Raw genomic sequence first — 14,876 nt, forward strand, 5'->3', positions numbered from 1 at the left:
TCATGCTGCTTCTCTCCTCATGTTGCCAATCTCTCTCTACAAATCTGCCCAAAGCCTTCTTGATTGTTTTCTGATTCTTCTATTCATGCAACAGTTGGATCAAGTACTGACTAGTTAGCAATTCTGACCCTACCTTTAGCAAGGTGTTCTTAAGGTAGAGCCTTCTAGAAGGTAGTATGCAAGGACACATCCCAGAAGCTGCTGTAGCATCCACTTTGATCCCCTCCCCAAATGTATACAGAGAAGCAGCGTAGCTCAGTGGAAAGAGCCTGGGCTTGGGAGTCCGAAGTCATGGGTTTGAATCCCGCCTCTGCCACTTGTCAGCTGTGTGACTGTGGGCAAGTCACTTCACTTCTCTGTGCCTCAGTTACCTCATCTGTAAAATGGGGATTAACTGTGAGCCTCACGTGGGACAACCTGATTACCCTGTATCTACCCCAGCACTTTGAACAGTGCTCTGCACATAGTAAGCGCTTAACAAATACCAACATTATTATTATACAGTTTGGTACCAGTGTATGCACCTTGGTACTTTGCCCTATATAAAGAGACTGTTTAATGCCTCAGCATAGAATGCAGAACAAGGGCATAAAATCACCTACAAACATAAACCTTGGGAGATTTTTAGCATGACTCCCCCCCCCCCACCCCCCCACCCTTAAGCAGAAGGGAGAATGTGCTCCTCATTTCTTACACCACCCTGGTCCGTACAGTAACTGCCAGTATGATGAAGCTGATGGCTTCATAAAAACAGAATGGTTCGGTACATATGTCTGTTAAATATGAATGGAAGATGAAGCTCAAATATGAGCTAAAAGCTAAGTTTGAGTCCATGCCATTCAGAAGGTTAAAGGCTCAATTGAATTACATAAATTAGACTGCAGATTGCTAGAGGTCTGTTCGATTAAATCAGTCATTTATCAATTATTTACTCTCTTTTTACAAGGAAGCAATATTGGTGAATGTAGATATTTAATTGAAGTGTAAATTATCCTGCAAAATGATGGTCCCAGCATTTTATTCTGTCTCCTACGGGTACCTCACATTGATCTCGATTTTCCGGTCCCTGGGAAGAGAAGAAAATATCAAAAAAAAATACCCAAAAAGACAAATTGCAACATCTCGAATTTTTCAGAAAATTTCTCTTTTCACCAGTTGGCATCAAGACTGTGAAATAAATTGCTTTTGAATACTTTGGTAACAGATGTCAGCCATCTTGCTTATCACTGAACAAGCTACATTTGAACTAAACAGCCCAGTATCAGGTTGAGGGATGTGGCCGCTGATTGAACACAGGTGTAATGGTTGATATACTGTCACACAGTCTGACGTTAACCTAAGATCTTTGTTGAAATAGTTATTACTGATGGCACGAAATGTAATTGCTAATTTTCTGCCTGAGTGGTTACATATTTTCTTCAAATCTTAAGAGTTATTCATCCTCTTCCCACTGCCCATTTCTCTGAGTTTGAGGCAGATGCGTCACTGGTCCACAGGCCAGTAATTGAACCTGTCACTTGCAATCTACTGACTTCATTCCTCAGAAATGTGATTACTACTTCATTCACCTTTCTGCTTATTTTTCTCTAGGTATCAAATGTCTCACTTGAACCTAAACTAACAGATATTCGCTGCGTACCTTTGTAGAACCTCTGGCCACAGAGCAAAGAATTCAGAAGCACCCATAGGTGATGCACACTTTAGATTCATCGGAGAGCTCCGTTGTTCCACTGAGGTAATCCACTGTGACTTTCATTTTAATAAATGAACCAATCAAGCTACGGGATGCTGCTCAAAGTACAGCTGAAGTAAACACACGAGCAAAGACTCCACAAAGCTTCGAAATGTCGATATGCTTCTGAGCTCTCCAAAGTTAATCTGGACAACAGAAGTGAATATTAGAGGCCAGCTGCCCAATGCAGAGTGGGGATTTAGTGGCTTTGATGGTTAGTATTCTGGCTAGAGAATTCAGTTACAGACAATTCTCTGTCTCATTAGCACTTCTGATAAGAATTATTCTGTCCAGATATGATGCTGAACTCAAATATCAAAAGAAGAAAGAGTACTTGATTAAAGTTGAATTTTAGCCATAAAATCTCCCCCATTGTTATGATTAGATGAATGTTGAAAAGCTGTTCATTATCCACTCAAGATTGTTTAGAAAGTTAATTGCCAACGATGCAAAATGAAATGATCAATTTGTCAAGCCTCTAAAAACAAAGAGAAATGCTGCCCCTCTCTTGTGCCTCTGTTCTAAATGGAAGGGACTGGTGTTTTTACGTGTTCCTTTGTGGGGTTGCAGGACTAGGTAGAAGGGAAGAATTTGAAAGAACAGCAGCTTTATAGGTGAGGCAGCTACAGTGAATGGATGCGGGAGAAGGGAGGGACGGATGGGTGCTAGGAGAACGGATGATAGAGGATGTGTTGGATAGAGTTATAGAATATTCGGTCAGCTCCAGATATAACCTCATGTCCTAACTAAGGTTTTCATATGTCCTTCTGACTTCCAGGCCCGTCCTCTATCCACTAGGCCATGCTGCTTCCCTCTTTTCCTTTTCTCTTTCTCCCCATTTCCTTTCTTTATCTCCTTTTCCTCTTTTTTCAATATTATTTTTCTTTCCCCACCTTTCCCACTCTCCTTTCTTTCCCTCTACCCTCTTCGCTCTTCTCTCCTTCACCTATTCCCGCTCTCGAACTTGTCCCTTCCAAACTTCCCACCCATCTTAGACCTCACTTGGAAAAGCATTATAATAATTTGCTTTCAAAATGCCTGGGGATGGGAAGAGGCCTCTATTAAAAACAGTTTCTGGGCTTACAGTTGGTATTAACTGTGAAACAGCATTGCTGAGGCGAAAGAGCATGGTCCTGGGAGTCAGAGGAACTGGGTTCTAATCTGGTTCTACCTCTGTGCTGCAGGGTTACCTTGGGAAAGTCACTTAACTTCTCTGTGGCTCAGTTCCTTCATCTATTAAATGGAGATTAAATCCTACTCCCTCCTACTTATACTGTGAGCCCCATGTGGGACAGGGACAATCTGATTATCTTGTATCCACCCCAGCACTTAGACCAATGCAAACAATTGCTTAACAAATACCATCATTATTATTATTATTACTATAAAACTAATAAGTTGAGCTATGTTCGCTTGTTTGGTATTGCTCATTTTAGTCTTTTTAACTTTTGTTTAAATTTGGTTTTAATTAGCGTATCCTAAGACCCAAATCAGAGCTTCAACCTGCTGAATGGCTAATCAAGACAGTAAAAAAACAGCTGTTAGAAAACAAACAAAAAACAATTCAATGAGACTATAAACCAAACATCTCAATATGGGGATTCTGGGGATCCAAGTTACTCCTGGAGGGCTCATTAACCCGAGAGTCCTGGGACACCTCCTGAATATCCCTTCTTCCCTAACCTACTCAGTAGATCTAGTTCCTCCAGTGTGAAGAGGCAGTATTCTTGCCTAATTCCATGGCGGTGAAGAAAATGGGGATTCCTGCCCTTGAGGAGAATCAGCTGTTCTACTCCAAGACCTTCCTAACAACTAACCTAGAATATTCAACACACCACCATCTTTAATTTCATGGCATATGCTTCTCATTCCCAAGAGCCTCATGGTGGTGGTGGTGGTGGTGGATGCTGGAGGAGGCTCTGGCCTAGGACAGACCAGATGTGTTTAACATAATGGCTTTAGAAAGTGCTCTTCCAGGATATTTTAGCTAAATCATGATGCCATCACTTTAAATCACTATAAACGCCTTGTGGGCGGGGGACATGTTTACCAACTCGGTTGTATTGTGCTCTCCCAAGTGCTTAGTACAGTGCTCTGCACATGGTATATACCCAATAAATACCACTGATTGACCGATTGATCAGTGAGGACTTCTTTTCCCCATAGTCTGAAAAATATAATTCCCTGACTTTAATTTGGATCAATTTTTCTAAATGGCATACTCTCCATTTCGTTACAATAGAAAATGACAGGAACTCAAAAAGGACATAAATTCAGGGCTCGATTGATCCCGGGCACTGAATATTCATTAAGCTTGCAGCCTGGAGGGAGGAGCAGCATATGAGTTACTAAAACATCTCTACTTTCCCATCAAATGCTGCATTTTCAGACCCTGAATTTTTCCCTCTCAGCTGGAGTGAATCCGAGTGGTAAAGTGAGATAACTCCTTTTAACGATTACTGGAAAGGGTAGATTGGGATTAATTTCTTTCCTTTTTGTATCGGTTTGCACCTTTAGAGATCCCAGGCATCTGTCCACTAGGGATGCCGGGACACTGATCCCAGGCTGGCTCATGGGAAACCCCTAACACAAATTAAACACCGCATAAATTCCTAGCCATTTTTCCTCTGTAATATGGTCTCTGATCTTTTCACTGTGCCCCGCTATAAAAAGCTGTGAAGTAATTCCTGACTCGGTAGCTCTCTTAGCTAGAAAACATCTAGATCACTACACTGTGTAAACTAAATTTCTTCTAGGCTTTCAAAGACACATAGAGCCTATTAACTTTTAAGTATCAACCCTAAAGCCATGAGACAAACTACTTCTTCTATCTGAAGATCATCTTTGCATTTCATTTGCTGCTAGTAAGCTGGCATCTCCTCATAAAATAGACAGTGTTAATGAAGTAATCGTGCATGAACATTCACATTCTTTTTCTAACTGTTAATGATTGAATAGAACAGTAAATTTCAACTGGATTAAATATCTACTGAAGGGCTTTCCGTTACCCATTTTGAAGCATAAAACAATATCCACTCCTCAAAATACGTACTTGGTGCTAATATGCTAATTTCAAATGATTTTTCTTAATTTTCTTCTATTTGAAGTAAAAAAAAAGTCTTTGCAAAGACAAGTTATTTTATCTACACTGATCAGTCTTGGAGGATTTGACAGGAATTATATCTGAACATTTAAGAAGAACGATATCAAAATGATGGTTTCTAGTCCACTATCTAATTAGCATATGTTGATGGATGTTATATTGGTAATTAAACCCAAGGAAGAGGGGTGTTTGACAGTACAATGAGCGTAATTAACTTTTCACCTCTGGAGACTAGATTTCAGATTTTGGCTTAGGACAGTTTGGTGGTCTCATTCTTATTTCTTGTTAGTATTTTCCCATCCCATCAAAACCTTTCATACTACTCTGTCTCTATTCAGGGAGCTTCCCTGGAACAAAATAATAATGATAATGAGTAAAAATGAAGAGGACGTATTCATTTGTACACAAGCGAAAGCTACAGTGATAACCGAAAACCTGCCATGTCGTTTTGTTGGAGATTGTTAGTAATTTTTTCCTGCCATTTGATACTGACTATATTTCACAGATTGTGCCAGTGAAATGCTCTAGAAACTGCTCCCGTCTCCTGCAGTAGGTCCAGATCTCACAGCTATAGAGAAAGTTGGGCACCCCAACAGTCTGCAGTCTGCAATTTGGTATGGAGTTTGATGTCACATTGTCATCTCACTCTGTTTATAATTTACTGAAAGCAGTGTTAGTCTTTGTGATTCTGTTTTCTATCTCCTGATCTCTCCTTGCACCTTTCATTCATTCATTCAATCGTATTTATTGAGCACTTATTGTGTGCAGAGCACTGTACTGTGAGCTTATTGTAGAGATGGGGGAATTCAATGACTTACGTGTTGGGTTTCTCTGGTGTCATTTGTGCTATAATTGCTGTCATCCTCATCGCCGCCCTCATCCCTATCCCCCCACACTGGTCCCTGTCAGCTCATTCCCATCCAACTCTTTTCTACTCCTCGGGCCATCCCTACCCCAGGCAACCTGCCCACAGCTTCAGCCAAGGACAGCTTCTGGAATCTCCACTCTAGCATGGGAAAGCTTCCCTTCATCCTTGACCTGTTCCTGACCCAATCACTGCTCCTCCTCGCCATCACTGAATCCTGACACTGTCTCCTCTGCCCTAGACTGTAAACTCACTGTGGGCAGAGAATGTGTCTACCAACTCTTGTGTTGTACTCTCCCAAGCACTTAGTACAGTTCTATGCAGACAGTAAGTGCTCCATTAATGTGATTGATTGACTAGGGAGATATTTCCTTATTAGACGGGGATTAGGTCAAATAATTGCAAATTCTTACAGTGGTAAGAGTCACAAAGAGTAGCAAGAAACGTTCTCATCAGTGAATCAAATCTTATGTAAAGGGAAGAAGATTTGAGAAAAATAAAATGACCATCAGGGGTACTTTTATTATTACTGAAATTGCACCCAACAGTTGTTGAGAGAAAATATATTCCGATAAAAAAGCACATTAAAATACTTAAGTTTTGTGTGTAAAACAGACTACGTTGGAATTCATTTACTTCAAATGATGTTCCCTGGCATTCCTCCACAATCCAAGGAATATCACAGCTAAAGATTCAATTATGCTGTGGAATTTAGAGATGCTAACTATAAAATATACTCCTCAGCCTTCCTCTCTGTTCATTCCTTTACATGACTTGATATTGTAAACCAAGCAATGCATTGGAAATGATTAGGTGACTTTGGACGGAAATGATGACACATGATTTTTTTAAAGCCTACTACCTCCACAAGGCCCAACAATTCAAAGGCTGTTCGTGTAATAATAATGATGATGGCATTTGTTAAGCGCTTACTATGTGCCAAGCACTGTTCTGATATCCCATGGGATAGGGTGATAGTTCAACAACTTGCAAGTGGTGTCAAGTTGCATTACTTCTATCCCTCGGGGAACTTAAATTGTCCACAGTGGTAAGTCCAAAATTATCTGGGGCCTTTAAAATCCCCATGCTTGGGGTAATAAGGGAAATAAGGATGGATCCCTAATGGCCTTCTGGATCTAGTCTTTCAGAGTCAGGAAGGTCTGAGGATGTGGATCTTGACTGTGGTGGCTGCAGAGAACTTGCTCCAGTCTATGGGTTTTCCAGATCATCAGGGTATTTCTCGGGTTCTGATCTTTTGATCAGAATAGAGCTTCTGATCTATTTGTGAGATCCTCTGATCTCCTGGAGCTCCTACCAAGCCTCCCCGAACCCTTGGATCCAGTTTTCTAAGGATCGTGGCCTAACAGTCTCTTCTGTTGACTAGATTTCCATCACACAATTGGAATGAGGCACCCAGGCATTGGTGGGGACCATTTTGAAAACTCTGCTATCGCTGAATTTATTTAACTCTCCAGAAACAGCAAAGAATTGATATTTCTGATTAAACCAATAATATTTCAATTTGTTTTTGAATGCCCGCGGATTTGATAATAGGTGTTTTCGAATTCAAGAGAGGATTGAGTACCAGAATAAATGTTTGAAGATGGGTAATCTAACCCCTGGAATATGATCATTTTAATGGATGGATTTGTTGGTACATAATTTAGGAGTGACATAAATGAAAGGAAAGTCACTTAGGGACCTAAATAAAGTCAAATAATTATTACAGGTTTTGTCTTCCGATCAAAGATATCCATGATATAGCTGCTCCACCCCACCTCACCCATTCACCAGCTTGGACACACACTCGGTCTCTTCATCTTTAGTCACTGTACAATCTCTCCCCTCACCAATCAATCAATAAGTGATATTTATTGAGCATTTGCTATGTACTACACTTTACTATATTTGGGAGAGTACGACAGAATTAGCAGTCACACTCCCTGCCCATAACAAGCTCAACAATTCTGAAATCGCTCTATCCTCTATCCGACCCCAACCTACTCTCCTACCTTCTCACCTCCCCCACCGCCCCCCCCGCCACAAATCTGTGCTGTTCCCCCAAGAGACCTCTGATCCTGTTTTTTTTCTTTTTTTATGGTATCTGTTAAGCACTTACTATGTGCTGGGTTGGAATAGATATGTTAGTTGGGTTGGACACAGTCCCTGTCCCACATAGCAATGACAGTTTTAATCCCCATTTTACAGATGAGGTAACTGAGGCACAAAGAAGTTAAGGGACTTGCCCAAGGAAAAGTGATGGAACATGCATTAGAAGCCAGGTCCTCTGATTTCCAGGACCGTATTTTTTTTCACGAGATGATGCTGCTTCTGCATTGCCCCATCCAATTTTCTCAAGTCATCATGCCCCATTTAGTCTTCATATCCAAACTATCTTCCCTTGATGACTAAATTGATTCCCTCAACACCGCTCTTTCTACTGAACTCAACCCCCTCTCCTGTCCCATTGCCATCTCATTCCACTAACCCTATAGCCTTGGATCATTTCCACAGTCCACTTCCTTTGCTTCTGTGCATGAGTCGCAGAACGCTGCTGGCGGAAATCCAGATATCAGGCTAATCTTGTCCATCTCAGGTTCATCTTAGCTTGCTTTAATTCTGCCCTCTCTTGTGCCTGGCAACATTATTTCTCCATCCTTATTGACTCCCCTGGCCATATCCCTCAACAGTCGTATCAGACATTTAACTTCCTGCTCAATCCCTGTGCCCTGCCACTTCCCCCATCTGTTGTCCCTAATGACCTGGCTGTGCTTTACTGAGAAAATTGAAACCATCAGGCATGATCTCCCTAAATTCTCCCATGCTCCTCTCCATACCCTCCATGCTCCTGCCCCTTCTTCAACTCTCCCATATTTCCCAGCAGTATCTCAAGAGATCTCCTGCCTCCTCTCAAAACCACATCCTCTGCCTGTGCCTCTGACCTTGTCCCTCCGTACTCTATCAAAATGCTTGCTCCCTCCCTTCTTCCCTCCTTGACTGCCACTTGCAACTGTTCACTCTCCAATGGTTTCTTCACCATTGCTTTAAAACATGCTCCTGTCTGCCCTATCTTAAAATTAACCCCTCCTTGACCCCACAACTCCCTCACACCATGCCTCTCAAAACTTCTTCAGTGAGGTGAATTTAGAATGTCCTTGCTTTGCTTTTCTTTCAACACTTCTGTAGTGCCAGTGAAGATTTCATTTGTTTTCTGTTCAGACTACTGGATATCAATAACTGTCAAGGTACGACATATTTGTAAGAGCGATACTCTCCTACTGAGCTGTCAAACATAAGTAGAAATCATTTTTTCCAAGCATAAATATGGTCGACTTGAAATATTAATTATTATTAGAATGCTGCACTTTAATCCTTCAATTTTTTTTAATTGCTATTCTCTGTGGAATTAACAGGAACAGATTGTAAAAAACCTACCATGGTTTAACTAGAATGCCTCTTGATGTATCTTCCCATTACTGCTTTGGAGCTTTGCTTTTGGTGGTTTTGTTTTATGGAATTATTATAGCTCATTGCATTGCATACTTCTATGTGTTTGCTATGATTCTTTCTTCAAAGAAATTTTCAAAACTCTTACCCTACTTTACATATAAATTAACATAAAAAACAGGTAGTACAGATGAGTATAGATTGAAAACACATCCATGCTTAACAAAAGGCAATTATTTGCTCTCTGAATAGAAATAGAAATTGAATAGAAATGGAAACGGAAAGTGGTGGGGACATTGAAAGGGCTCTGAACTGATAAGGATGCTTTCATTCATTACTAAATTCATTTTCTGAAACAACATCAACAACATAAAAAGATGCTGGATAATATCTCTAATAAGGATAAACTTACAATGGGGTACAAAGCAGTTTCCATTAGGTGCTCAAGCAGCCTATAAGCAACTAATTAAAGAAACAAGAGGGAAAACAAAACTGTGAACATTTCACATTTACTTACAGAATGCTCATCATTATTTACCCCCAGAAACCTTATGAAAATGAAAAGGATTCCTAGGAGACTCAGCAGTGTAGTTATTACAGTTTTGTTGGCTGAGCCTGTCACATGAGTATTGCTCCCAATTGCTAGTTCCACATTTTTTAGTCATCTGTGAGAACTAAAATAATGAAAACAAAATTACTGTGATAGTCTACAGGAAATACAGACTTTGCAGAATGAGTTTTGTTTTTTTTTCCTTGGATATCCGTGTATTATTTAACTGACATGAAAGCAAAATTTTTCTAAGGATGTAAAAATCGATTAGAAATATAGCTTTAATGACAAATGTATACTTTTAAATCCAAGAATTATTTCACAAATACCTATTTTGGTAACAAATATAAGGCCATTGCTCCATTTTAAAAAATCAATCTAAAAGAATCTCCTGCAGAAAAAAAAAAATATGAAAGTTTATGTAAACATTTTATCCTTGAAAATATGTACTGTCTTTTGGGATGTGAAAAGGCAAAAATCTAAAAAATATCAAGAGAGTGTACACTCAAAGACTTTTTCTTTCTATTAACCATTTTCTTTTTTCAAATGTTCAAAGTGTCATTCATTTTTCTTTCTAATTACAGTACTAAATAATTTTTGGTCCTTAACAATTTAGTCATTGAAATAATGTTTAGATAAGGACAGAATACAATCTGGGATCTACATGTGACAGTCAGAGGTCACATTTATTCAATTTTAAAGAAATAATTTACAGGAGGACAAAGAACCCCTAAAAATGTAGTCAAGAAAGATAATTTGAATTCTACTTGCTATGCACGGGATTTGAACTTGATTTATTAGGAGAAGCAAACTGGAGTGAGCCCCATGGGGATGTCTCTTCAATATCTGTACAAGGGGAGAGGAAACAGGTTTCCTAATAAATGATCACCTGAGGGTTGGTGACCGGGGGCCATGGTTTTCCATTAAATATAAATAATATAAATATATACATTTACGAGAAGTTAATTGTCAGGGATTTTTGTCATCATGGAACTGCTGCCCTGTGGGAAAGAGACTAAAATTTATCGTTAAATTTTGAAATGAACTAGACAACTGAGGTCATTCTTCTCAATTCTCCCTCCCCTCTCTCCTGAATCCAACTGCCATCTTTGGGCAATGGACTGGAGTTCCCTGTTCATAAGATAATGATTTTTCCATGATGCCAAGAGGAGCAATATTGTGGAGCTTTGACCGGTCCATGATTTTTGCTGTTCGCAGATGCCTGAAAAAGGGGAAATCCAGATCTTTTACCTACCCTACTGCTTGGGACATACTAAGCATCTAATACATAGCATCATCATCATTATGATTATTATTAAATAAGTCAATCTAGTTGATACTCCCTGTCTCTGATTCTTTAGAGAATCAGTGTAGAGCAAATCGGCAGCAGATCATGCTGCAGAGAAGCAGCGTGGCTCAGTGGAAAGATCACAGGCTGGAAAGTCAGAGGTCATGGGTTCTAATCCGGGATCCGCAACTTGTCAGCTGTGTGACTTTGGGCAAGTCACTTAACTTCTTTGTGCCTCAGTGACCTCATCTGTAAAATGGGGATTAAGACTGTGGCCCCACATGGGACAACCTGATTGTCTTGTATTCCCCCCCAGCATTTGGAACAGTGCTTGGCACTTAACAAATACTAATATTATGATTTATGAACTGGCTATTCTTTTAGGGGATGAAACTTTACATTCTGCCTGCTTTCATAAAACATTTGAGTTAGGGAATGGGGCAGCAGGAACTCACTTCTGAGCACTTACCCAAGTTGTGGAGAAGCAGCATGGCTTAGTGGAAAGAGCCCGGGCTTGAGAGTCAGAGGACATGGGTTATCCCGGCTCCGCCACTTGTCTGCTGTGTGACCTTGGGCAAGTCACTTAATTTCCCTGTGCCTCAGTTACCTCATCTGTAGAATGGGGATTAAAAGTGTGAGCCCCACGTGGGACAACCTGGTTACCCTGTATCTCCCCAGCACTTAGCACAGTGCTTGGCACATAGTAAGCTCTTAACAAATACCGTAATTATTATTATTATCCTTTTCTGAAGCTCTATTGGTAAACATGTCAAAAAAGATCCATCCACTATTTCCCCCTGCTTAATACTGTCATCAAATCCTGCTCTCTTTGCAATAAGTAGAGTGATGTTCACGCAAAAGATTTATATCATTAAAAAGAAAATTCCTGCAATATAAATGCAAGTGAGCCCCTCCTGAACATCCTTGCTATAACCATGATTATTTGTTGAAGAGATGTCAGAGCCTTTTAATTGGCTTGGTCGGAAGTTATATGACATCATCAACTTTGTAACAAGATAAGTGAGTTTACTTTAAAGACAATAACAAATTGAAGAGGACAGTTATTAAAAATGGAATTTTAATGAAAAAAATTTCTATGGGAGAAAAGTGAAAGTTAAACGTTCAACTTCAAATCAAAATTCCAGAAAAATCTCCTCCAAGACTTAAAGTTAAATTCAGAAGACATTCCCATGCTTCTATAATTGTCCATTAAAACTGAAATATCATATGGGTATGATCTTGGTTTTTCCATCTACATAGCAGACACTAAAAACTTCTCAAGCTACATAGAAAATATTCTTTCATTAAAGCGTATGGCTCTTATAGAACACTATTTTGCCATTAAGTTTTAAAGACCTATCTCACGAGTCCTTGACTACTGGAACTTTCATACAATCAGCAAATCAGATACTGACTTAGGACAGCTAAGGAATACTTGAGCACTAGAGAAATCTAACTGAAAATGAGTACCTTCACAGTGAGTAACCCTTTATTAAGAGCTTAAGAGTATCTCTTGGAAGAAAGCCTTTTTAAATGTTCGTTAAAGAGTGTGAAAAGCATAGGTTCAGCTTCAGGAAGGTCAAGGGAAAGCTGCTTTGAAAGTGAATGGCAGAGCTAAGATGTTTTAAATGCATTTTTTACAAACACATTAAGAAACCATCACAGTAAAAGATTAAGTACATACTGCACTGTAAGATGCTACACTGTGTTAAAAATGTCATTGAAGTCAGTCCTCTGTACAGTACTCTACTGAACCTTTCTAATTTGCAACTGGATTTAGACCTCGGAATTGTCATACCCTGTTGTGATATGCAGAAGCATTTGTCCAGAAGATTTGAAGAAAATACCACCAACGGTGAAACTCACCTATGAGTTCATGTGTGATGGAAAAGGCTGGGACAGGAAACCAGCTACACTGTGTATGTGAAAAGGCTGCTAATAATAATAAAATAATGGCATTTGTTATGCCCTTACTTTGTGCCAAGCACTATACTGAGCACTGGAATAGAAACAAGATAATAATAATAATAATTAATTATGGTATTTGTTAAGCGCTTACTATGTGTCAAGCACTGTTCTAAGCGCTGGGATAGACACGCGGTAATCAGGTTGTCCACGTGGGGCTCACAGTCTTAATCCCCATTTTTCAGATGAGGTAACTAAGGCACAGAGAAGTTAAGCGGCTTGCCCAAGGTCACACAGCAGGTAAGTGGGAGAGCGGGGATTAGAACCCACATCCTCTGACACCCAAGCCTGGGTTCTTTCTGCTAAGCCATGCTGTTTCTCCAGCGTGATTGGATAATCAGGTTGAACACAGCTCCTGTCCCACATGGGGCTCACAGTATAAGTAAGAGGGAATTGGATTTGATCCCCATTTTACAGATGAGGAAACTGAGGCTCAGAGAAGTAAAATGACTTGACCCAGGTCTTACTGTAGGCAGTTGGCAAAGCCGGGATTAGAACCCCGTCCTCTGGTTCCCAGGCCCATCCTTTTTCAACTAGGCCACACTGTTTCCCACACTGCTGTAACTTGTTGCATTATTATGTTTTATGTTTACAAAGCTTGTCACAGTTTTTCCTTTACCTCTTTGACTCTTTTTCTTTATGAAGCTTTTGGTCATAAAGCACTGCTTCTTTCTTGAAGATCATCAATAGTATTTATCAAGTACGAGCACCCGCTATAGACCAAGCATTCCACCAAGGACTTGAGAAACTGTGATAAAATAATAATTATGGTGTTAAGCACTTATTATTCATTCATTCAATAGTATTTATTGAGCACTTACTATGTGCACAGCACTGTACTAAGCGCTTGGGATGAACAAGTCGGCAACAGATAGAGACAGTCCCTGCCGTTTGACGGGCTTACAGTCTAATCGGGGGAGACGGACAGACAAGAACAATGGCACTAAACAGCGTCAAGGGGAAGAACATCTCGTAAAAACAATGGCAACTAAATAGAATCAAGGTGATGTACAATTCATTAACAAAATAAATAGGGTAACGAAAATATATACAGTTGAGCAGACGAGTACGGTGCTGTGGGGATGGGAAGGGAGAGGTGGAGGAGCAGAGGGAAAAGGGGAAAATGAGGCTTTAGCTGCGGAGAGGTAAAGGGGGGATGGCAGAGGGAGTAGAGGGGGAAGAGGAGCTCAGTCTGGGAAGGCCTCTTGGAGGAGGTGATTTTTAAGTAAGGTTTTGAAGAGGGAAAGAGAATCAGTTTGGCGGAGGTGAGGAGGGAGGGCGTTCCAGGACCGCGGGAGGACGTGACCCAGGGGTCGACGGCGGGATAGGCGAGACCGAGGGACGGCGAGGAGGTGGGCGGCAGAGGAGCGGAGCGTGCGGGGTGGGCGGTAGAAAGAGAGAAGGGAGGAGAGGTAGGAAGGGGCAAGGTGATGGAGAGCCTTGAAGCCTAGAGTGAGGAGTTTTTGTTTGGAGCGGAGGTCGATAGGCAACCACTGGAGTTGTTTAAGAAGGGGAGTGACATGCCAAGATCGTTTCTGCAGGAAGATGAGCCGGGCAGCGGAGTGAAGAATAGCCCGGAGCGGGGCGAGAGAGGAGGAAGGGAGGTCAGAGAGAAGGCTGACACAGTAGTCTAGCCGGGATATAACGAGAGCCCGTAATAGTGAGGTAGCCGTTTGGGTGGAGAGGAAAGGGCGGATCTTGGCGATATTGTAGAGGTGAAACCGGCAGGTCTTGGTAACGGATAGGATGTGTGGGGTGAACGAGAGGGACAAGTCAAGGATGACACCGAGATTGCGGGCTGCGGGACGGGAAGGATGGTCGTGCCATCCACGGTGATGGAGAAGTCTGGGAGCGGACCGGGCTTGGGAGGGAAGATGAGGAGCTCAGTCTTGCTCATGTTGAGTTTTAGGTGGCGGGCCGACGTCC

General features: G+C 41.0%; 1 long non-coding RNA gene across 1 annotated transcript in view; it reads left to right on the top strand.

The window, feature by feature from the left end:
- The first annotated feature begins 1,595 nt into the window (after positions 1-1,595).
- The window catches only part of LOC114807647, a 43,094-nt gene continuing 29,813 nt past the window's right edge, over positions 1,596-14,876 (top strand). Inside the window, exon 1 of the long non-coding RNA XR_003755704.2 lies at positions 1,596-1,735. This is a non-coding gene — a long non-coding RNA (uncharacterized LOC114807647). The remainder of the gene's footprint in view (positions 1,736-14,876) is intronic.

The sequence above is a fragment of the Ornithorhynchus anatinus genome, chromosome X3 (assembly GCF_004115215.2).
Source record: "Ornithorhynchus anatinus isolate Pmale09 chromosome X3, mOrnAna1.pri.v4, whole genome shotgun sequence".
In the NCBI taxonomy this organism is placed as follows: Eukaryota; Metazoa; Chordata; class Mammalia; order Monotremata; family Ornithorhynchidae; genus Ornithorhynchus; species Ornithorhynchus anatinus.